The following is a 23,021-nucleotide window of genomic DNA, read 5'->3' as shown; positions in this document are numbered from 1 at the left end:
CAGTGATTCTCAAAGATCAGATCCTCCAGACTCCAAAAATACAACAAGCCAGAAATGACAGCCAAGAAAAGGTGACAGACATTTACAGGTGAGTAAGTAGAACTTTAAAAATTTTAATATATATGGAAAGTATACAAGAAGTGAAACCAGGGCCTGGTCACCAGAAGGAATATAAAGACATTAGTCTGAAAATACAAGGGATTGTGTAAAGAAAGAAAAAGTCAAACCTGGACTTGTGAACCTGCTGAGGTACATGCAGGAAAAGAGGAAGGACTTCTCCAAATATATCATCAGCAAAAGGAAGATGAGGGAAAATGAAGACCCACCATCATCTTTGCTGATTAGAGAAGGAGAACTGGTGACAAAGAACATGGAGGGTGGACGTATCCTACACCTTTTGTACTTTTGTCTTTGCTGCTTCTATATGCCTTCTGCCATTATTGCCAATAATAGAGACAGAGCTTTTTTACTTCAATAATGACATGGGTGATTTTTTAACTGTGCAGAGGGTCAAGAATGCATTACATTCTTGGATGCACTGCCTTACAGAGGGACCAAACAGGAACTTCAAAGCTGGGAGAATGTGTGAATCAGAACATCATGAAGCTCCACAAAGGAAAATACCAACATCCTGTGACCAGGGAAGAACAACATCAGGCACTAATACACACTGGTGGTCAACTGGCTGAGAACCAGCTTTGCAGAAAGGGTCCTGGAAGTGCTGGTGAACAAGCTGACCATGAAATACCAATGTGGCCTTGCACCAAAGAAGTCCAAGAGCACCTGGAATGCATTATTAAGAGTACTGCCACCAGGTTAGGTGATGCCTTTTCCCTCCACAGCCCTGCTGAGACAAAATCTGAATCATCCTGTTCTGGATTCCCCAGTCCAGGAGAGACACGGACTTAAACAGAGCAAGTCCATCAACACCCCACAAAGATAACTAAGATAAGTAAGGCTTTGAAGAATCTTTCATATAAAGAGAGTCTGAGGCCTGGGTCTGTTCAGCTTGGAGAAGAGAGTCCATCTTCTCCATGTTCAAGACAGCTGTAAAGAAAACAGAGCCAGACTCTTTTCGGTGTTAGTGACTGGAAAAAAGGCAAATACAAGAAATACAAGAAATTCCTCTAAAACATCATGTTTTCACTAGGAGGATGATTAAACACAGAAGATTTTTCATTTATTTTTTGGCATCCCCATCCCTAAAGATGATCAAACCCCAAGGACACAGATCTCCTTAACCTACCTTAGCTGGCCATGCTTTGTGCACGTGGTTTGGAACTGATGATCTGCAGGTATCCTTGCCAACCTCAGCCATTCTGCAGTTCTGCAACACTGCTTCTTTGTGTTTTTACTCTTTTAAAACTCTATACATGCTCAAAAATTTTATTACATAGGCTCACAGGTTCATAGATTAATTTAGGGAGGAAGGATACACAAGACATTTGACTTAAGTTGTGTGACTAAAGTAGTTGTGTCATCAGTTCTTCAAAGGGTCCTGGAGGAAGATACAGTAATTAACCAAGGTGCACATTTCCTTCATGCACTCCTTCATATCATTAGATAGAAGGTGTTGTTGTAAGATTCAGTTTTATACAAAATACAATGACAAGAATGAAGTTACAAAATTATTAGCTTCCTGGATATAGTTATTCTTAAGAGGAGAAGTGGTTCTGCTAGTCCTTGCTCAGTGTAACTTTAGCTCATTCCAAAAAAGTACGTGGGATGATAAAAATAAGAAATTTTGTTTACTCTGTTTTTTTCGTAAGTCATTATCAGAAAATACTTAACTGTACTTTCTGAAATATTTTGTTTCTTACAGAAATCTCCCATACAAAATACAGTGATATTTAACTAAAGAAATGTGTATCAAGATCCTTGTTACCTTTTAGCAATATATAATATCAAATATTTTTAAAATAAAGTTAGGTATTTTTCATTTTTACATCTTAAAGAGAGAAAAAAATTTACAATGCAGCTTTAAAAGCAAGATCTTACCATAGATTGATAGAATTTAGTATTTTTCATATATTACTCTTTGGTTGTCCATTATAAAGATTTGTGTTGCAGCAAGGCTGGAAGATTGCTGCATCTCAAATCTCAGCATGAATTTCAATTGTAGATTATTTCTCATAGCTGTAGCTTACTGAAGTAATTTTGCCAAAGATCACTTGAAATAACATATAGGATTGTCTTCTGCTTTATTTCAAGCGCTGTTTTTCTCCCATTTATATGGACAGCCTAAGAAATATAAATTGCTGCTGACAAATGGAATAACTTTGTCTTTTTTTCTCTGTTTTCACCTTGTTTTCGTTCTTCCTCTGTAGCCCCAGAGCTTTATGCCCTGGTGAGTGCCTGGAGCTGGTAAGTGGGAGTTGCCTCGAGTAAGCAAAACAATTAAGCCCCTAATCACGTAATGAATTTTCTGTCAATCACCCCTTGATTCTGTGGGTGACACCTGCCTGACACTGTCAGTTCTGGTTGATGTGGATTTCATGTTAACATAAATCTCTTGACTCAGTGATCAGATACGAAGCTATGAGTCCGTCAACTCCTACATGAAAAAATATTTTTTCTGCTTCAGCATGATCATTAACATGTCTATGCTAATGACTTTGGAAGAGAAGTTGTCATTCACTGTACTAAAATATTACTAGAAAGCCAGATCCTATGTTAGTGTGCTGTATTCTGATGGCTTTTGAGGAAAATTGAACTGTTCAAGACTTAGACCTACACTCAGTAAAAATAAGCATTTATCATCTCTCAGATCTTTTTTGGTGAAACAATTCTACTACAAATAGGGAATATTTCTAGGGAAGTAACCATCATATAAAATATGTTTGCATTTCATTTTCTGGCAAAAACACTTTTCACATTTGCCTAAATGAGCAGCATGAATTTCCTCATGGACAAGTTTTTGTTTGTTTTACATTTCTGACCTGCTAAATTATGTCATAACAAATTATGGCAAATTACAGGATGTCACATCATGTTACATAGTTTACATTATAAGTCAATTCAACTTGACACAATATGACAAAGTAATGCAATATATCAGTTCTATAAGCACATTCTTTAAGTAATGAGACAACATTCCAGCATACCAACCTGTGCACCTATTTAGTATTAAATATCCATCATCTGCTTCAATAGCAGCATGTAGAGCAATTGGATCTACTAATAGGAGATATTTTTGTTATTTTCTCTGCTAATTGGTTAAACAGTACTGTGCAAGCATTCTGTCCATATTGTAAAAACTAATTTCATTAAAACACTCACTCTACATGTCAACACTCTGAGAACAGTACATATCTCAGCTGTTAAATTATGAGCTATTGAAACATAGAGCTTGAGTTTTAAGCAGCACTGGTCTTTATTAAAACTATGACTGAAGCTGATATTCAGTAATCAAACTTCTATTGAACATGAAATATTTGTGCAAGATTGTGGTATTAATAAAGCATTTTCAGGGCAAAAAACTTAAAATAAATTTTTATCAAAAAGGATCTGCTGCTCAATTGTAGTAGAAATCTGTATAACATATGGCAGGAGTGACCAGACTACTAGTCCCTGGGTACAGCAAGCACTAAACAAGATGCCAATCACATTTACAATGCCTCACCACTTGTGTTCTATGGATTCACATGGACAGAAAGGGCCCAATAACAACATTGCATCATTAAGGTGGTGCAATATATGTTTTCAGAAAGATTGCCATGTGAAGCACAGGTACTTTAAGTTGGTTTAGTAACAGGGAGAAACTTGAGCTGTGATGTGGGACTCCATATGAATTTGAATGGTGACCTACTTAGTTTCTGTAGAGTGACCAAACTAACTCTGTGCTACTAAAATGAAGTTGCTGCTGGTTGCACTGTACTACATAAAAAATGGAAATTCTTTTCTGTCAAGGAACCCTTGCACTCAACAGGAGAAACCATTGGAAAGATAAAAGGGCTTTCAGACACTTTAAGCATCTGCTATAGTGAAAGGAAAACAGTGAAGAATGGATAAAATGCTAATAACACAGCCTGTTTTCAAAGCCATTATCCCATGAGTTTCCCCAGTTAGATGGCTCCAATGGGAAGGGAAAATATTTCAGAAAGGCAGTTTTTCTTTGATATTTTCAGTTTAGTTTGCCATGTAGCCATCTGTATATCCCTTTCTGCTGTATACATAAGACAAGCAATGTCAGGAGAAAATTCTGAGAGGCAGAGGCTGCCTAACCCGGCATCTAAGACATGATATTGGTAGCTGAATTATGATTCAATGAAGAAATGGGGGTATATGGAGGAGAAAGGAAAACACACAAGTGTTACAGAAACAGACCATTTAGAATTTTAGCAATTTTATGCTAAAAGGTATAGATACTTCTATACATAACAAATTATTTCATCCTGTCCTTTGCAAAAAAAAGGGCTTCTAGGGAAAAAGCAAACTTTGTTATCCAGAAAATTATATGTGGGTCTTATTCTTGACTCTCAAAAATGTAGATTGAAATATATTTCCACTTTTCAGAAAAATCACTATCCAGGCAAATAAGTATAATTTGTGTTTTATAAAACAGTCTTTAAACTTTTTTGTAAATCATACTAGAAATCTCTGAAAAGAAATAGTCTTTAACAGTCTGTTACATTAAACAGTCATCTCTCAGTCTAAGAACACTAATCAGAGCACAGCCAACCAGTTTTAATTGCTAAGTAGAGAGTCATGCTTCAGATAGGTCCTTTAATATTTATCTTTATTTATACTTATTATTTATCTTTAATATGTATAGTTTATAGAAAAATGGAGGCTTGGAGGCTTGTGTAATTGTATATGTTAGATTGTTGTAGATCTTGAAACTAATTTTCAAAAGAAATTAAAATATTCCATTTACATCTCAGAGTTATTTCTTATTACCATTCATATCTATCTATCTATCTATCTATCTATCTATCTATCTATCTATCTATCTATCTATCACAAACAGACATACAAAAAATCCTTGACATCTAACACTAGAAGCAAGTCTATTTTGGTCACCCTTTTTGCTTGTTTCCTTTTTAAATAGCAATGGAGTCTTAGTTGAAGTAAGAAGGCAGAGGACACAAACTAACAGATTACAAAAGATGCATCATCCTATGTTGCAGATACTGAAAATAATACATTTTAAAATAGAGTCATAGTACTGAACACACCCATTCTGTCTGGTAAATTTATAATATGTTCTCTAATAAGTCAAACAGATTTTTTGATTAATAGTTCAATAACTAAGAATAAAATTTCAGGTTGTTAGGTTGCTTCAATTTGGCATGATGTACCAGTAAATTTCAGATTATGTTTTTCTATTTCTTCGCCAAACAGATTTTCACTTTATGATGAAGTAGTATTTCATATTGCATATAACTAAATTTAAATTAAAAGCAAACAGACAACAAAAAAATCTACTCAACTTAAAACTAAAATATTTTAAGGCTTTTTAAAACCTCTGTATGAGCCCTTGTGTTTGTTTTATTTGGGTAAGATGGGTTTCATTTGAAGCTGAGAATTGTGACATGCAGTACTGACTCTGAACCAAGAGAGTTTACTTGCAGATCTTCTATCTGTGACTGGGAATGGGCTGTACAATCTTGAGATTCTGTTGCACCATTTGACAATACTGAAAATCTAAATCCCCATCACAGAGCAGATAAAGAATCTACAGGAAATCTCCACAGGAATCTCTGACTATGGAATAAAACTAACATAAAGAAGATCTAGTGCTAATGGACATCTTTTTTTACAAATCTTTTATATAGATAGGAGGGATACTCCCAAGAAAAGATTCATTCCCTCAGTTGAAGTGTGCCCAAGGCTGGGAAGTTTCAAGCTATTACAAGTAAATAGTTTTCCTTTATGTGTTCATAAAAATACTGGATTGGAAAAGCTAACCTGCAGATTTTGTTCAGGAGAAAAGTTATTTACCTGCATTACCTGGAATTGTGGATTAAGTTTCTGAGCATTTCTTTTATTTTTCTGGACACTGAGTTTGTCTGTTGGTTCAGAAATACAAAATTTATTTTTCACATTAATTTGTAGGAAAGAATTAATAGGTTTCATCTGCATGCACTGCTATTGCATACAAGACCAAGTATTTCTCCAAAATGACCTGGAAGTCTGCCATTCTTATACCATTAGAGATACTGTTTGCAGTACTTTTATTTTGAATAAATGCACCACATCCAGTAAGTGATCTTTATTATCTCAATGTGTAATTGCTTGCTCTTTATGGCTCAATCCATACACCCTGGCATTTTTCTCTACCAAGATCATTATGAAACAAGGCACTATAGTGAATGTTGCCATGTGTTCAATATTTGTGCTCACATGTAATTTTGGGGTTTCTGTCCATCTCTTCTTCAACACTATCTCATTTCATATGTAGAGATGTTTTCAGTACAGAATTTGAACTCTTTCTGTTAATGCAATTGTCTACCAATATTTATACAAAATCAGTGCAAGAAAATATTTCAGCATTACATTTATATGCCCAGGTAATTTCAATTTAAAGTAAGAATTTTTCTTTCATTCCTGTTTTTTTCTCTTTTTTTTTTTTTTTTTTTTTTCTATTTCCTCTAATAATAATAAACTAAATAAAACAGCTAAGATAATTATATGTATTTGTATATGATGAAGTTCTGCTTGGTATCTTCACAGAGGTGAAAGGTGCTACATCAGGTTGGCAGATGGCCACTACTGAGGTTTCACATAGCTCAGTTTAGGGTCTGTCCTGTTTAATACCTTTATTATTACCCCTCAGACTTATTGCAAAGCAGATAAAGCCAAAATCCACAGCTGAAGCTTACAAGACATTCCCCCCAGCCCTTTTATCAGAGTCCTCTAGATGCACTGAAGGACTCACACTCCTCAAATTGTGGGGCCCAGAACTGCAGACAGTGCTCAAGGTGAGGCTGCACCCAGTACAGTGAGATAATCACCTTTTTCTCCAGTGTTTGGTGTACCCTACAATGCATTTTGTCTTCTGGGCTGTGAAGCACCACTGCTGTCCTGTGTAGAGCCTGGTGCTGAGCAGCAGCCTCATAGCCCTTCCTGCAGGGCTGCTCTCCAGCCACTTTTCTCTCAATTTATATTAGAGCCAGGCAATACTCTTTCCCAGGTGCAGAATCACAGAATCAGACATTTTGACTTGTTAATGTTTGTGTAAATTTTCATATTCAGTGCTCTGATCTATCTAGGTCCCTCTGCAAGGCCAAGTCGTCAGCATCTCCCAGTTTGGTACCATCAGAAAACTTGCTAATAGTATGTTAAACTTCTGCTTGTATATTGTTGAAACATATATCAGATAGAACCATCCCTTGAACTGAACCCTGAGGAACACTGCTGGTGATCACTGGTGACACCATGTTTCTACAGAGTACCTAGGAGTCATTAACATAAGTCTGAAGAATAAGAAAAAAAAAAGCTTGATTTTCTGACTGAAAACATGGTTCCACATTTCTTAATTTTTAAAATTTATTTAAGAAAACGAATTAAATAATGTGTCCTGGGGTCCTCAAACCAGTTTGAGATGTATATATAAAGAAAGCAAATTTCATCATCTTTTTAAGCAATGTGTTATTTTATTTCAGCAAGGGAAGTCCAAAGTCACTTATCTGGGGAAGAGCAACCCATGCAACAACATATGCCAGTAGCTTGGTAGAAAAATACCAGAGGCCTTGATGAACACAATTGATTATGAGCCAGGAATGTGCCTTTGCCATGCAGGAGTCTCCCAGATTGTACCAGGCAAAGCATTGCCAGTACACTGAGACAGGTAATACCTGCCCTCTACTCAGCACTGATGAGGTCACAGCTAGAATAGCCCAGTTCTAGGCTCCCCAGTCAAAAAGAAATGCTGGAAAGTTGGAGACAGTTCAGTGAAGAGCTGCAAAGGTGATGAAGAGACTGGATCAAAATTCTGAGAAATGAGACTTTTCATCCTGGAGAAGAGAAGCCTCAGGGCTGATTTTATAAATGTGCATAATTTTTCAAAAAGATGGTGAAAATAAGATGGAGTTAGGCCCTTTTCAGTGGTGTCTACCAACAGGACCAGAGGCAATGGGCACAAATCAAAGCACAGGAGGTATCCTCTGAGCACTGGGAGTCACTCCCCTGCTATGAGTATAACCCAAGCCCTTGCTCATGCTGATGGAGAGTCTCTATCCTTGGAGGTATTCAGAAGCTGACAGCTCATGGTGTTGGACTAGGACACCTCACCCATTCTCTGATTCTATTTTACTGTATTAGGAATTCCACTAAAGACCTTTAATCTAGATATATGAAAAGAGAGAGAGCCCTGATCAAGCTGAAGATTAAGATGCAGCAACACACTCTGTACAAACTTGGATAATATTAAAGCATTGCCCATTTAAAGATTTACACATAGGTTTAGCTTAGTGTTCCCAGTCCCTCTAATCTCCAACATTGTGGAAGCCAGAAACAAACAAGAAAAAAAAAACCCAAAACAACTAACCAACCAACCAACCAAATCCCCAGACTTTGAAGGGGGTGTGTGTATGGGAGGAGGGGCTTCTCACAGAGGACTGACAGATCCAGAATAACAAAAAACAAGCAAAGAAGTTTTTAGAAAAATCAACAGAAGAAGCAAAACCAAAACAAACAACCCCCCTCATAACAAAGAAGAACAAACTACTTCACTATCAAGTATGTAGTGAAGTACTTTTATAAAATTTATCAGGCCTGGTATTTGTTTCACTAGACCAGGTAAACTGAACAGATAGTTCTTAAAGATCCTTATTGACTCAGCAGTTTGCTGAGTGTTGCAGCAAGTGTTTTGATGGCAAGGAAAGAATAAGAGCTCCAGGTGATTTCAGCCTCCCTGTCTGGCTGCCAGTCTGCTTTTCCCCAAGGAGGCACACACCAGAGAAATAAGCTCTTTTCTGAAAGTGAGCACACATCTTGTTTTTCCTCCACTGACACTTTTTGACAGGAGGTAGGGGAGACATGCAGAGAATGCAAGGCAGTTTTAAGGTGAGGTTAAATGTCAGAGCTGTTGTAATTTAACAGTTTGCTGCTGCAAAAAGGGGGAAATTCATCCTTCTACCTCATTACTCTGACAGCCTCAGTCTCCCTGGTATTTTGATGCTGTGATTCAGGTCTCAGAGTCATAAGATCCCTAGATAACATGATTCAAATTACTAAACTATTGAAAAACTATTCATTTTAAGCCAGTTTTTTATCAAACTTATTTTTACTGGCTGAAGGAGGGGCCTGGCAAGCTTCACAGTCAAAGCTTTGCAAGTGTTTCAAAACAAAATGCTTTACTTAAAATATGTCAAACTAAGGTAATCATAGAACAAGAGAATTAATGTCCACTTTTATAATATTTACTTAAAAATAAATAATCTGAAAGATATTACCCTGAAGTCAAAATTAATTTATTTGACCATGGACTTGTCAATATCTTTGTGAGGCATGTCCCTTTCAACAGGAGTACCAGCTGCTTTACACTTTGCCTGTTAGGAGGATATAAGTCACTAAAATTGTGATATTATTTGATCTGAATTCTCTTAAGAGATGGAGACAAAGTAAAGGAGAAGTGATTTCAAGTGCTTATTTATCCTTTTTAAAAATTATTATAATATGAACATATATCTACTCAGTCACTTAAATATTAATGTTGACTAAAATTCCAGATATTTTGCATAACTAAAATAATGGGCTAAAAGATACAACACAAAACTTGTGTGAGGCCTTGGACTTGTACCTGTAGTTAGGCATGGTATCCCACAATTTAAGAATCTGGATCCCACTTTGACAGTGTAGCATTTCAACCAAAATAAGACAACATATCAAACTTGAACTAGCTTTGTATGTTATTTCCACCACTATTTCTTGGATTTCTTTGCAATAATCAGACATGATTCTCAGGGGAAACCATATTTTTACTCTTGTTCACTAAAAATTGTGAAAATATGTGTGTGCAAAGATTTTCTGTATGTCATTAGACCTACTTGAATCTTAGCAAAATGAATATATAATTGAATGTGTTGTCTAGCTAATGGCCTGTTTAAATGATGCACAGGAAACAAAATAATTCATTTAATAAATGCTCAAACAGCAACAAATCAGCCCTGAAACCTAGAAAGACACAGAAAGGAAAGAAACAAATCTGGTCATAGCACTCCTGATCTTAGAAATACTCAGGTTTTGCCTGAGAACATTCATGATATCATTATCCATGCCCCTAGGTCTCTCTTCCTCTAAGCCCTTTTCCCACAAGTTACCTACTAGAGTTCAAAGAATAAATTATATTAAAGAGTCACTAACTACCTTTTCCCCAAAAATGTTCCAAGAGATACTGGTTTTTTCCACAGCATAGAATTATGTGTTATCACAAACATATAGCAAATCTAAAACAAGTAAGAAGGAAGAAGAATGACACAAATAAGCTGCTCTTTTTGTATCAATTCAGTGTAATATCTTTGCCTTCTAGAGGCTCACTCTGGGAGAAGAACAAACTCTAGACTTAAACAGATGTTAAATAAGCACTAGGGAAAACCAGAAGCATTGCATAAAAAGTTCAAAATTGTCCTTTTGTTCTTATGATTGTCTAGCACACAGCAGAACAGGAAAGTGTGGAACCTATGGTATCAAGGAAGGAATACAGTCAACACATAAACTTACTTCAGCAAAACTTGGCACAGGAGGTAAGCAGTGTTGGCTAAGGACTGCTGAAGAATGTAAATAAAATGGGTGTATTTGTTCCTAAATGTAACTTCTTTCTTTTTTAATGAACTTGTTAATGTAGGAAAGAAGTAAGAACAATTAACTGAAGGTGGAACAGGAATACCAGTGGAACCACAACAGGCAGAAGACTACAGATTATAATTTTAACACCATAACAAACAATTTGTGCTTCAGCTTTCTTCCCAGACTATTTTCATCCATTTATGCTATACCACATTTTGTAATACAATTCTTTACAGAAATGGCCTAAAAGTTTATCAGAAGGCAGCAGAAAAATCCAGCAGAAAAATGGCATAATATGTGGGTACATCAGAATTCTCCATCAAGAGAATGGGGGAGAGCTAGGACTGCACAGCATGATAGACAAAAAAGAAAAGTAAAACAGAATACAAAGGTAAAGATGGAACATAAAGCTATTAATCTTCATTTATTATCTATTATTTAATATCTACCTCTCATTTAAATCTAGTTTTAGTGTGTTTTGCTTAATCTTGCTTTGGAAAAAAAAACCAACGTACTTTTTTGTTGTTCTTGGTTACTTACCAATCCCATACATCAGAAAAAAATATATTTTTAAAGACAGTGGTTAAGGTAGCCAAGCATTAAAAGAGAAACATGTAATTGGACCCAAAGGAGACAAAATGGAATGTGATCTGGAAAAGTTAGTTTTCATATGAGCAATATATAATAAGAAAATCCTGTATTACCCTCTAGGTTGTGACATTCATAAGTGATTGCACAACATGCTGAAAAATCCATGGGCATGTTGTGATGCCTCTATATATTTAAGTGAGAAGTTTGGGAGATTGGGGACAACACAGCTAGCATGCACATTTCCTTTAAAAATATCTTGCTGATGGTAGGAGCCTCTAGGGAGAGCTTAGATGGTGGAAGCCTCTTTGCCTGAGTCTTTCTGAGGTCCAAAAGAAAGGAAGTGGTTTAAGAGAGTTCATTGGAAATGGGATAGAATCAATCTCTCTACTTTTGTCTTCAGCCTTTCCAAGGCACTAGAGGAAAGGAACTTTCAGGTGTTGCATAGAGGAGCAACATGTACTACTCTAATTTTTTATTAATGCCTTGAATATACTATATTCCTTAAACAGAGGAAGATAAACATGCTAGAAAATGCTCTTGCCTCAGATATACTGCTTTTAACCTATATGGGCTTTTGACACTTCCTTCATACCTCAGCTTTGTTACTATTTCTATCTTATTGCTTTCTTTCAGCACTATATTCCAAAATATGACAAACATCTGTCTTGTGACTAAAAATCCAGTTCAGCATATCTACTGCACTATCAAGTACACCACAGACAAGCTCATACATCATTTATTCTTGGTAGCATGACAGCAGCCCAGTCAGTGCACTGGGCAAGAAGCTACAGATAAGAATTTTTATTTTTCTCAGGGCTTAACTCTTGCTTAGCCCTGCATCTGCCAATTTGTGTTCAGAGCTTGTACTCAGGTGGAGTGCCAACTTGGAAATGAAGCAGGGCCAGGACTTAGGTTTAAATGTGGCACTGCTTTTTCCATCTCTGCAGCAACTCCCGCGCTTGGAATAGTTCAAAAATGTCTGGCTGCTTCTGCAATTTAGAGATCTTTCATTTTTAGGTCAGGCTGCCTCACAAGCTACAGATATGCAGCAAGCAATTCAGATTAGGAGGAACATGCTGTAACTCCTATATAAACACAGAAGTTTAAAAGGCAGAAATTCTTTGCAGATTTTATTTTTAAACCTCGTGTTGTGCTATATAATCCTTATGCTTTACTAAGAAGCTCCTGGAGTGTGGCAGTACAGATGCAACAGCAGACTTCTGTCACATATCTATCAGAGATTTTCAGAATGAAATATTGTAACTCCCCATGTGAAAGGACAGAACATCATAGTAAACAAGCGAATATCTAGCTCCAGAATTAATTTGTAGTACTTTAAGGGGAGTTCTGCATATACCCAGCTTGGAAAATGTTTTGCAAAATTAATACTCATCTATAACAAATTTAAAATCAGACATAGGATTTTACTATTGATCATTCATTGTTTCAAAAAACCACATTCTCTGGGCAGCCAGCATCAACTTGTGGCAATATTGTATGCAGCATAATAGATTTTTGCTTTTTTGTTTAAAGGTTAGGGATTGGTTTTGCTTGGGGGGGATTGCTGACAAAGCACTTGGCAGTAGGTACAACACATCCACACTAAGTAGATCAGAGTATTTTACCTGCAAACATGCTGCAATAAAGTGCCATCATTCAATCAATACAGACTACTTAGTTAACATTTTTCTTAATGTATCTGGATTACCAGTTCATTAGATCATTACCTGATAAATAGTGTGGGTAATGAATTGAGAGAGTGACTACATACCTTCAGGAAGAACCTGCCCGATAACAATAATCCATTAGAAAAACTGGCAGTATCCTCTGATCTATTGCCCGCAAAGCTATGACTTGATGGAGAGTTTCATTCCCTCTGCTCAGCACTCCAGAAGAAAATCAGCACAATTTAAATATTTCTCAGGATGTGACAGCTCTCTAGATCCCTGGCTGCTTTCTTTTCCCAGGGGTTGACAATCTGGTGTTCCAGTGTGCATAGAGCAGTGAAGATGAATTGAAAAAGCTTGAGATAAATTAGGGATGGCTAAGTTAAAATTGTCTCTGCTCCCGAGTCTCTCATCTGCAGTCTGCAAGCCTATTTTGCTGTGAAAAAGCTAGATGGCAGGCTGCCTCAGTGAGTTCTTCTTAAGCGACAGGGAGCATTTTCAATGAAGAAAAATTCTCCCATTATCTAAGCTAATGTGACTGCAGCTAAATCTAGTCTTAAAAGTGTCTACTAGCATGAAATTCATTCTCACTGCTGCTTTCTTTCAAGCCACAGGTTAAAAAAAGAGAAAGGAAAAGGGAAAAGAAAAAAAAAAAATAAAAACCACACAGAACCCGACAAACCGAAAAAGCACCACCCTGGATTTTTCTATATGAAAAAAAATACTCAAACTTTTAAAAGTTGATAAATGGCAACATATTTCATAACTATTACCAAAAATCTAAGTGTTGGAAATTATCACTGTTTTAGTAGCTTATCTGTTTACACTCAGCTCATTTTTCCACTACCTGTTCTTTCTCTTTTGTTTTTAATAGGTAATATATTGTTGAAATTATGTTCATTTTCAATATTCTAGGAAAGGAAAGAGCAGTATTTTCCCCTTGTTGAAAAAAAAATGAAGTGACAGCTAAAATTCTGAACAATCACCGTGTTTAGCCTTAGTAGATAATCCTAGATAATCCTCCAAAAATGTGATTGATATTTTGCCATGTCTTTAAAAAATATTGTGTAACAGGATTTTTTTTAAATTACAAACCACTTCTCACCCTATTTCACAAAAAATATAGATTTGAAGTTTTCTGAGTATCACTTTAGTGCAAAAGCTATTTGACAAAGTAACTAATATCCACTGTTATGTAAAAATATTTTACATTGAAAATACTAGAACAAGAGTTTTTCATTAAATGTATTAAATTAAGTTTTTTATCCTCTAAATCATCAGATACTATTAACAAAAAAGGTGTAATTTCAAGGAGTTGTGCTCCCTAGTAAGCAGATGTTTCTGCAAATCCCCTCTCTAGTTTCAACTGATCTAATTTTCTGAAGTCCTAAATATCTACCACTAATTACTTTCTCAGGCTTGTTTTCTCAATATCATGGAAATTCAGACCCCCCCCCCCCCCACCCTAAGCTGTAATGAGAGATACAGCTGAATAAATATGAATATACCTTGGTGCTAGAGCATTTTGAGAATGATAAATAAGTATGTTGCCAAGAAAGAAATATAAACCCTGCTTTCATCAAACAGGCATGAAGAAACTGAAAATCTTCAGGACATGGCTGCAGAGGTCTCTTTATTTTAAAATAAAGAGACCTGGGGTAAAACATTCACTCACATTAACAGAACTCTACCAGGTGAAGTGAAAAGGTATGATCAACACTTACAAATTTCCTTGGGGCTTAAATGGCTAAAGCCACAGCCCCACAGAGCCTCTGAGTTTTTCACTGAAGGCATTATAACCAGCCAATTTTCTTGTGAACAGAAGCTCCTTTGGCCTGTCCTAATAACCACCCCTTGAAGCATATGCAAGTACTTGACCAGGTCCAATTGTTCAGTACATACAATACATATAAATATACCCCAAAGTACCATATAATCTAAATGGATTAAAAAGTTTCCCATGCTGGCTTGCTCTAAGACTTTTTAGGGTGTTATAACTCACACTTCTAGTGATAGTGGCTGTGCTGCAGTCCCTGTCATTAATGTTTGTAAATTTTCCATGTAGAATGTAGACAGATAATAGTATCACAAGTCATAGAATCACAGAATGTTTTTGGTTAGAAGAGACCTTCAAGATCATCTAATCCAAACCCCCTAGCTCTAGGTGACCTTGTTTGAGCAGAGAGTTTTGTCTAGGTAACCTCCAGAAGTCCCTTCCAACTTCAACAATTCTGCAATTTTCACTATTGTTTAGGAACCACCAAAATCCTCAGGTCATAGTTCCAGTGATATTCTGTTTAAATGCTTCCTACTTTTGTTAGCCTTTATTGTTCAAGACATCTTCCTTAAATTATTTTAAATTAGGGGTTCCTCTTTTCTCCTCCTCACACTATTACAGAATCTTCTGCTGAAACTGATAAAATTGGTGAGACCTCATTGAGCAGCCCAGCCCTAAATTTCCAATTTCTCTTCACAATAGAGAAAAAAGCTGAAAGCCACCCACTAGCCTTAAAGAAACTGTTGGTTTGTGCACTATTTATTAATTTTAGAATGGGAATCACTCATGCCTCTCCTCTCTCAGCATCTACTGTTTCAGCCAGAGCTATCAGTGGCAATCTGCTGCTTTTCTTGGAGCCTCAGCAACTTGGGTCAAACAGCTACATCAGTGTCTCAAGCTTCTATTCATAAAATTCTACTGTCTCAAACAGATTAAAAATGTATTATAACTGTAATTCACTATTTCTAGTGGTATCCTCATTTTAGAAGGTATGATTCATTCATGTACACTGGTTTGAATAAGTAACATTGATATGTCAGTTTCTAGGAGGTTTCTGATGGATTTTGGGGAGTGATGTGGAAGGAAATAGAAAACCAATTTAGCAAGCGAAAGATAGTAATCCAAAATGCCTTAGTAAAATTCTGACCTTTGACTACATATTCTTCTCAGCTTCCTCTTTTTTGGTATCAGATGGAGAAAGGGAGAATGGAAAAATTGTTTTTTTTCTTGGAAGAAAAAGATTTAATAATCCTTGAGGATATTTAGGGATTTGGTCCAAGACCCCCAGCAAATCATAGTCACTTGGTTTGCAGAGTATTAGAACAAGACACAGATTCACAAGAATCTCTCAGACATTTCCAGGGGGAAAATTAATAAAGCTTTTATTTGGTTTGGTTTAGTTTTGGTGGGGTTTATTTTTGTTTGCTTGTTTGTTGTTTGGTTTGTTTTTCCTTTCCAAGCTATCTAATGGTATAGTTTAATAATTTTTTGGAATCACTCAGGGAAATCCAGATGGAAGCAGAGGTGACACTGTTGGCATAGCATGGTAGATATCTTTGGCGTGCTGTAATCCAGTTATGAAAACGTGTTTCAATACCTCAAAAAGACAGCAACATCATAAAGAACCAAGGGTGAAAAGCTGATCATGGACTGGTGCACATTGTGACTTTGTGACATGATGCCTGGGTAGCAGAATTGTAATTGCCTTAAGAGTACTTTGATCTAGGTACCTCAAAATTTAGGAAAGCTGATATCTAAAAACCAGAGTTATACACTGCCCATTTAATTTTTAAACTTAAATAGTAGTGTGATTTCCACAGTTACAAGGCAGATTTCTAAAGAATATTAAAACCCCTTCCATATAATAGGATTCACTAAAAATATATATTTGGCCAAATCTTTAGGACTACTAGTCTCCTGCAAGTGGTGATTCTTAATAAATAAAAGAACTCAATTTACATAACTGTTTGTATTTTCTGTTTCTCTGTCGTTCTTCACTGGAGACAAAATAATGGTTAATAAATTCAGAATATATTCTCCTAGCTCTGCCCTGCCTGTCTTGCATTAGATTTTCATAGCAGAGAAGAACTTCTGATGGGGAGCTCCAGTGGGATTAGAGATATGCAATTCAAAGATGAAAACTTCAGTGACAGAAAGTGAGACTTTTTTCCTACTGTATATTGTATTTGGCATACATATGTAATAACTGAAAAAACTGCAGTGTGTATGCATATAAACATTTAGTTAACTTTTTGAAGTCTCTTTCTCATTATTGTGGAATGAACTCTTGCATAGTTTTAGATGCTTCATATGTTTCATCATTGCCTGTTGTTGGAATGCTTGTGGTTAGTGTTTGTATCCTTTTAGGTCATAGCTTGCTGCTTTTTTTTCTCTTTTAGATTCATAGAAGATTAAGTCTGGATGAAAATAAAACACACATAAAAATAATTTGCCTAATCTTAAGAGTAATAGTGCAAAGTGTTGGCTTCCATTATGAGTGCACTGTAATGCCCTTTTGCCAGTGATTTTCATACAGTAACCACATATAACATGAGAAATTACATTCAAGATAGAAACACATAAGTTTGAAAAGAAAATTGAGACCTAGGTGTACTATTTGGATTAGAGTCTTCAAATTCTGTGGGGGGATTTACTCCAGCCTCTCTTCAAAGTTCTCTTCCATGAGATGTGGTTCCCAGAAGAAATTAATTGAGACAGTGGGGGGAAGAAGGATGGAAATACGTGACCTTAATATGCTGATGTTTATTTTCCTTTTTGATTGCTGTAAACTTCTTGTTTTCTTGCCTTCTTGATTGTGTATTTTAAAAAGACAATAGAAAGAAAATGAGTTAGAATATGCAGAAACATGTACTATTAAACAGTAAGAGGTTTGTTTTGTGGTTTTTTTTGCCCTCCCTGAAATAAGCATGCAGGTACATTGTCTGGTACTCTTTCCTTACCACATTTGTACACTAGCAGAAGAAAATAGAACAAGTATGTTCCACGCTCATTTAAGCATTTGGCTGGCCATAGATGAGTAAAAGATGTGAAAAAAAAAATCAAAATAATCCAGGAATTCTTCATTTAAAGTTCCGCATGTGTTTTCCTTAATTATGCTTTATCCACAGTTAATCAATCATTATCTGATAAAAGGTGAGACAATTCCTTTACTTCCACATTAGGCTCAAAACTTACCATGTGATGCCCATTGAAGGCTGCATGTTCTTCTCATGAACCTATGTACAGACTATGTACAGTACCTTTTTAACAATTGTCTAAATGGAAGAACACACAAACACTCACACACTTGCTATAAGAGAAGGTGACTGTACCTATTATTACCAAGATGGAAAACTGGAAAGATAAAGTCTGTCAAATGTTACAGCTCACTGAGGCATCCTGACATCTTGTACTCTGTATTTTTTTTTTCCAGAGGTCCATTTATTTCCTTGGTATCTAAATTTGTTCCACTTATTGACTATGCAGCTGGAGTATACCATGTGTGTTTCTAGGGTGATTTTTTTTGTGTGTTTTTGTCTCTCCACCACTGGCTGAACCATAAGGAGACATATGTGCTTCTAAAATTTCAACACTCAATGAAAGATTCTTCAAATTTCCTGCAATTAACCTTTTAGTTAAATATTTGTTTCCTTCAGCCCTTATTTGCATTATAGTGAATGGAGTCTTACTTGGAATTCTGACATCAATTTTCATCTCTAAAACTTAAGGCAAGTTTTATGTTTCTCTCTTGAAACCCACAAAATTTGTGTTAATGGTGCCCAAAGTCTCAGCAGCTCTGTGTGAACAGAAAGCAACAGATTAAAGTACCAGAGGAAAATAAAGCAAAACAAAACCCCCATTACACAATTCCAGACAAATGGAGGAGGGCATTTAGACACTACTATGATATAATTAAACAGTTAATGAGAGAAAGAATGTCTTAAGAAATAAGGAGGGAGAAAACCATAGTATAAACACCATGTACCCTGTGGGAGTACACTGCAGAATTCAGAGCACGTTCAAGCATGTCCAAACCTTTTAGTTTGTTCAGAAAGATTTTCCTTAGCTCTGGGGCACTCTTGAATGTTTTTGCAGTGATAAAACTAGATTAGCCCTCACTGAACATCCTGATTGTCAATAAATTAATTAAGAAATAATGAACAAATAAACATGTATAGTTATAATAAAGATGAAAAGCACCATAGGTTGCTACTTATTCTGTTGAAATTGAATAATTGTCTTTAATCTTAAGATTGCCTTAAAAACAAGATGTCTGGCTGGGCCAAAGCCTCTCATTTTATCTTGTTTTATCATTTCATATTAATAATCACAAGCAAATTATTTAAGGATAACATAGGGAAAACAACAGGAGAGTTCACATCTTCTTTCCAGTTCTCTCATCAGAACAGAAGTATGAAAAAAGGGTGATATATTATACATAAAAATAGACTGTTTCAGGCTTTTATCCAAAACTTCAAGGCATTATTCTTTATTTCATTTTATATGTAGAACATAGACAGACATGAATCTTAAAAACTAAGAAAAAGGAAAGTCCATCTTGATAAAAAAAACTCTCATTTTGAATTTATAGTAAATTTATCCTGAAAATAAAAATCCTGTGATATAAGAAACTCTCTCCCTCTAATGAAAATATTGGACAGGTTATGAGATATCCTTGGATGTATCCATCGTTGAGAACTGTCAAACAATTCTTGCATAGACAAGAATTCAGGATATAAAACCTAATTTCTTATATAAATTATTTCTTATTATACACATTTTTCAATATGCTACGTTGTAAAAAGGAAATGGGATAAGCATGGTTGTATTTCAAAAGAAATCTTCCCAAATAAACCATGTTTATTAGTGCCTAACATAGTTCTCCATGTTCTGTGTACCTGGATTTGATTCTGAATTGTGTTTTAGAGAGTTGCATTTCAAATGCAAAGTGCCAGGCTGAACTTACACAGAAAACATGAAAATTCTCAGTAGACGTATAATTTAAGACAGATCAGAATAAATTAAAAAAAAAAATCAAAATAAGATTTATTTCAGTTTCCTTATCTCCATTTTCATGAGAAAAAGCAATTTATAGAGTCACAAAAGCACAGCTTTCCATGCACTTGTCATGCCAAAAAGAAATTATCATTTGTTCCAGTAATGGATATGAAGGTGCCTTAGCAAGCCTTATTTAATGCACTAATGCATTCTCATATTGGAGAGCTCTATGAGCACAACCATGTTGCAGAGAATTCCAGTGATAGATATGATCCAAGCATGAAGAATACATATATGTTTGGAAAATTGAATAAATTTTGAATGAAATGAATTTATTTGTAATCTAATGAAATAAAAAGTCAAATAACCCTCTGTATGACTCTATAGATGAGAATAGTCAGCTATAGGATATATGTAAATGGTATGTTGCACAAGAATCTCAGCCCAAAGAAATAGATAAAAAAAACAAACCCTCAAGAAAACAAAGCCATTGCAATTGACTATATGGGTCCCATGACTAACTTTTCAAAATTTGTACTTTGCACTAATATTAATGGTTACTAGGAGATCAGTTTAGGCTTCAAAAAAGGTTCAAACTTCCTGTTGTATAAAATGGAGGTTTTAGTACAAAATGTGATAATGCGATTCCTAAAATGATCTCTGTGTTGGGATAGCAGCCAGTTGGAACTGAGACTTTGCCTCCTGGACTGTGCTTTTTTTAATATAACAGCACAAATCTTTTGATAAGGGAAAACCAGATTCACAAAACAAACAAACAAAAGGTTTTCCTTTAAAATGGGTTTGTGTATTCCAAGATGTTACCGGAAGAAGGGAACCCCAGTGTATGTGATTCAGCAGGAAGCACACAGTGGGCAGCATAAAATTTTTCTTTAATAGAAATATTAAATATAATCTGATTCCTTTTTCTTTTCCCCTAAGAACTGTAGCATGCAATCTAAAATGGTCTCAGAAAAACTGGGCATACCTAAAGTTAATCTTAGTGATTTATGTCTTGTTGTCAATTCATAGCAAAGTCCTTTCTTGTGGTGGCAGGCTATGTCTTTTAAATGAATGAGGTGGTCAAGTTCTTTAATGTTTTCCCAAGTATTTAGCATTTCTAACAGTAATAATTTAGGAAGGCCTGTTGTACATACTTATGCAGGAAATTAACTTGATCCTTCCAATTGTAATCTATGGATTTTAGAAAGTAATCAATTAATTACTTATGGATCAGTCTCCCTCTGAGACTGGCACACCTCTGCTTAAACAGCTGCTAAGGCTTCCTTTACTCATCCTGACAGTTGATGGTGTGATTACTGTTGCACTTACATCCTTTTAATTTTGATGCATTGTTTTGCATAAAAAGCAGACCTCTCACCATTGTAGTACCACCAAAGAGTCTCCCAGATGTCTAATTCAGGAATGTTTGAATTGTTCTGGTATAGTATGTCATCATCTGAAAAGGGCAGTATTTAGAGAACTCAGTCTCAAAAGCCTCTTGTACACTGAACTGTAGATTTGACATACTGGTTACTATTTTGTGGATACTGATACACTCTCCAAATAATTCAGTGACTGCACTTAAAATAATTTGCAATGTATATAGTCTGCCTCAGTATAAAAAGAGTTCATTGATGAGAACTTCCTCCCTTCTTTGGGAGGCAAAATGAAAAATTTCTGCCTAATCATCGAGTTAAAACTTCATTGTACTTAATTCCCCTCCAAATATCAGCTTGACTATATAAGCTTTCCCCCTGCACTCAGAACATTTTTAATGTACCAAATTTTGCCTTAATGAACTCTCTTTGAAAAATTCGGGGCAATATGAGAGAAGGAGAATTACAAATATATATATATATATATATATATATATATATATATTCCAATGAAACATGATCATATATTTATTTAAATCCAGCATAGACCAAAGCTTATTTTACTCTGCCAGTACTTTTTCTACTGTGAAGTAAATTAATGTAGCAGTTTCCTTGTCAGTGGTGAAAACAATATTGGTTCTTTCACAAATAAATAGTTTGCATATTAAAAACAGAACTAATTCCTCACACAGAGATTTTGTTTGTACTTGAAGAGATTTTTAAAAATACTTCCCCATCATAACTACTCTACAGTTCTTATCACCCACTGCTTGCCCTGACCTTCCTCACCATAAATATCAAAGATTTATTACTGGACTATTTTAGTATCATTGTCTTGACATTTTTTTAGAAATTTTTTTCTCATAAACAAAATGTCTTTTTTAAGCAAACACCTGCAAGCATTGTGACAATTTCTCTTAAGCATCATTTTCATGCTTGCTGTTGTCTGTGAGGCAGACAGATAATGAGAACAGGGCAAAGGTCTTCCTAATATATGTACTCCCTTTCAAGGTTTTTTAAAAGCCCAGGGTGTGGATCCTGAGGAAGTGCCAGGGACTATGGTCTCTTACAATCTCCAGCACGTGGCATTCTCAGACCCCAGCATACAAAGGTCCAGCCAAGTTTCAGGATTAACAGTGTGTTCACTTTCATATTTTCCAAAGTACATCTCCTCTGGATGTATTTAACTTCCAGCCAAAGAGCTTTCACCTTTGTGAATCACAGCACAACACTAACACCCATCAACAATGTAGGAAGCAATAAACTGAATAAAGGTTCTGTGCAAGCTGTGTTTTGTCCCTTCAGCACCCATCCTCTGTGTCCTGGAGGCAGCTGCTTTATTTGGCACTGGGCTAGTGGCAACAATGCTACAGCTAAATCTATTATTTCACATCTATTCTTTCTTTTTTTCTTTCTTTCTTTCTTTCTTTCTTTCTTTCTTTCTTTCTTTCTTTCTTTCTTTCTTCCTTCCTTCCTTCCTTCCTTCCTTCCTTCCTTCCTTCCTTCCCTTTTCCCTTTTCCCTTTTCCCGGCCTTGCTCCTCTGGACAATTTCTAGTATAATGTATAATTTGGAATGCCTGCACAAAATGCATAAATGAAAACAACTGATATTAATCAATCTTTTCTGAAGTCCAGCAATTCCCTTTTAAAAAAAATGATCCTTCTTTTTCATCTCTAGAGTACCTTCTTCTCAGTATCATTAAAAAAAAAAAAATATCCCTACAAAAGAACCCAAGCTTTTAATGCTACATTTATTATAATGGTCTATTTAAAATATTTGAGAGCAAATATACTGCATTTGCCATAAATTTCAATGAAGTTATATGTGTAATTATATTCATTTTATTGGCTTTCATTATTCTGAAACATTTCATGCAATA

General features: G+C 35.6%; 1 protein-coding gene across 1 annotated transcript in view; it reads right to left on the bottom strand.

Annotated features, from left to right (window-relative positions):
• MGAT4C (MGAT4 family member C) overlaps window positions 1–13,437 on the bottom strand; it is a 302,954-nt gene extending 289,517 nt beyond the window's left edge. Inside the window, exon 1 of the mRNA XM_056515977.1 lies at window positions 13,094–13,437. The gene's annotated coding sequence lies outside the window, so the exon portion shown is untranslated. The remainder of the gene's footprint in view (window positions 1–13,093) is intronic.
• Window positions 13,438–23,021: the final 9,584 nt, after the last annotated feature.

This window comes from Oenanthe melanoleuca, chromosome 1A (genome assembly GCF_029582105.1).
Source record: "Oenanthe melanoleuca isolate GR-GAL-2019-014 chromosome 1A, OMel1.0, whole genome shotgun sequence".
NCBI lineage: Eukaryota > Metazoa > Chordata > Aves > Passeriformes > Muscicapidae > Oenanthe > Oenanthe melanoleuca.
This window is presented reverse-complemented; position numbering and strand designations above follow the sequence as displayed.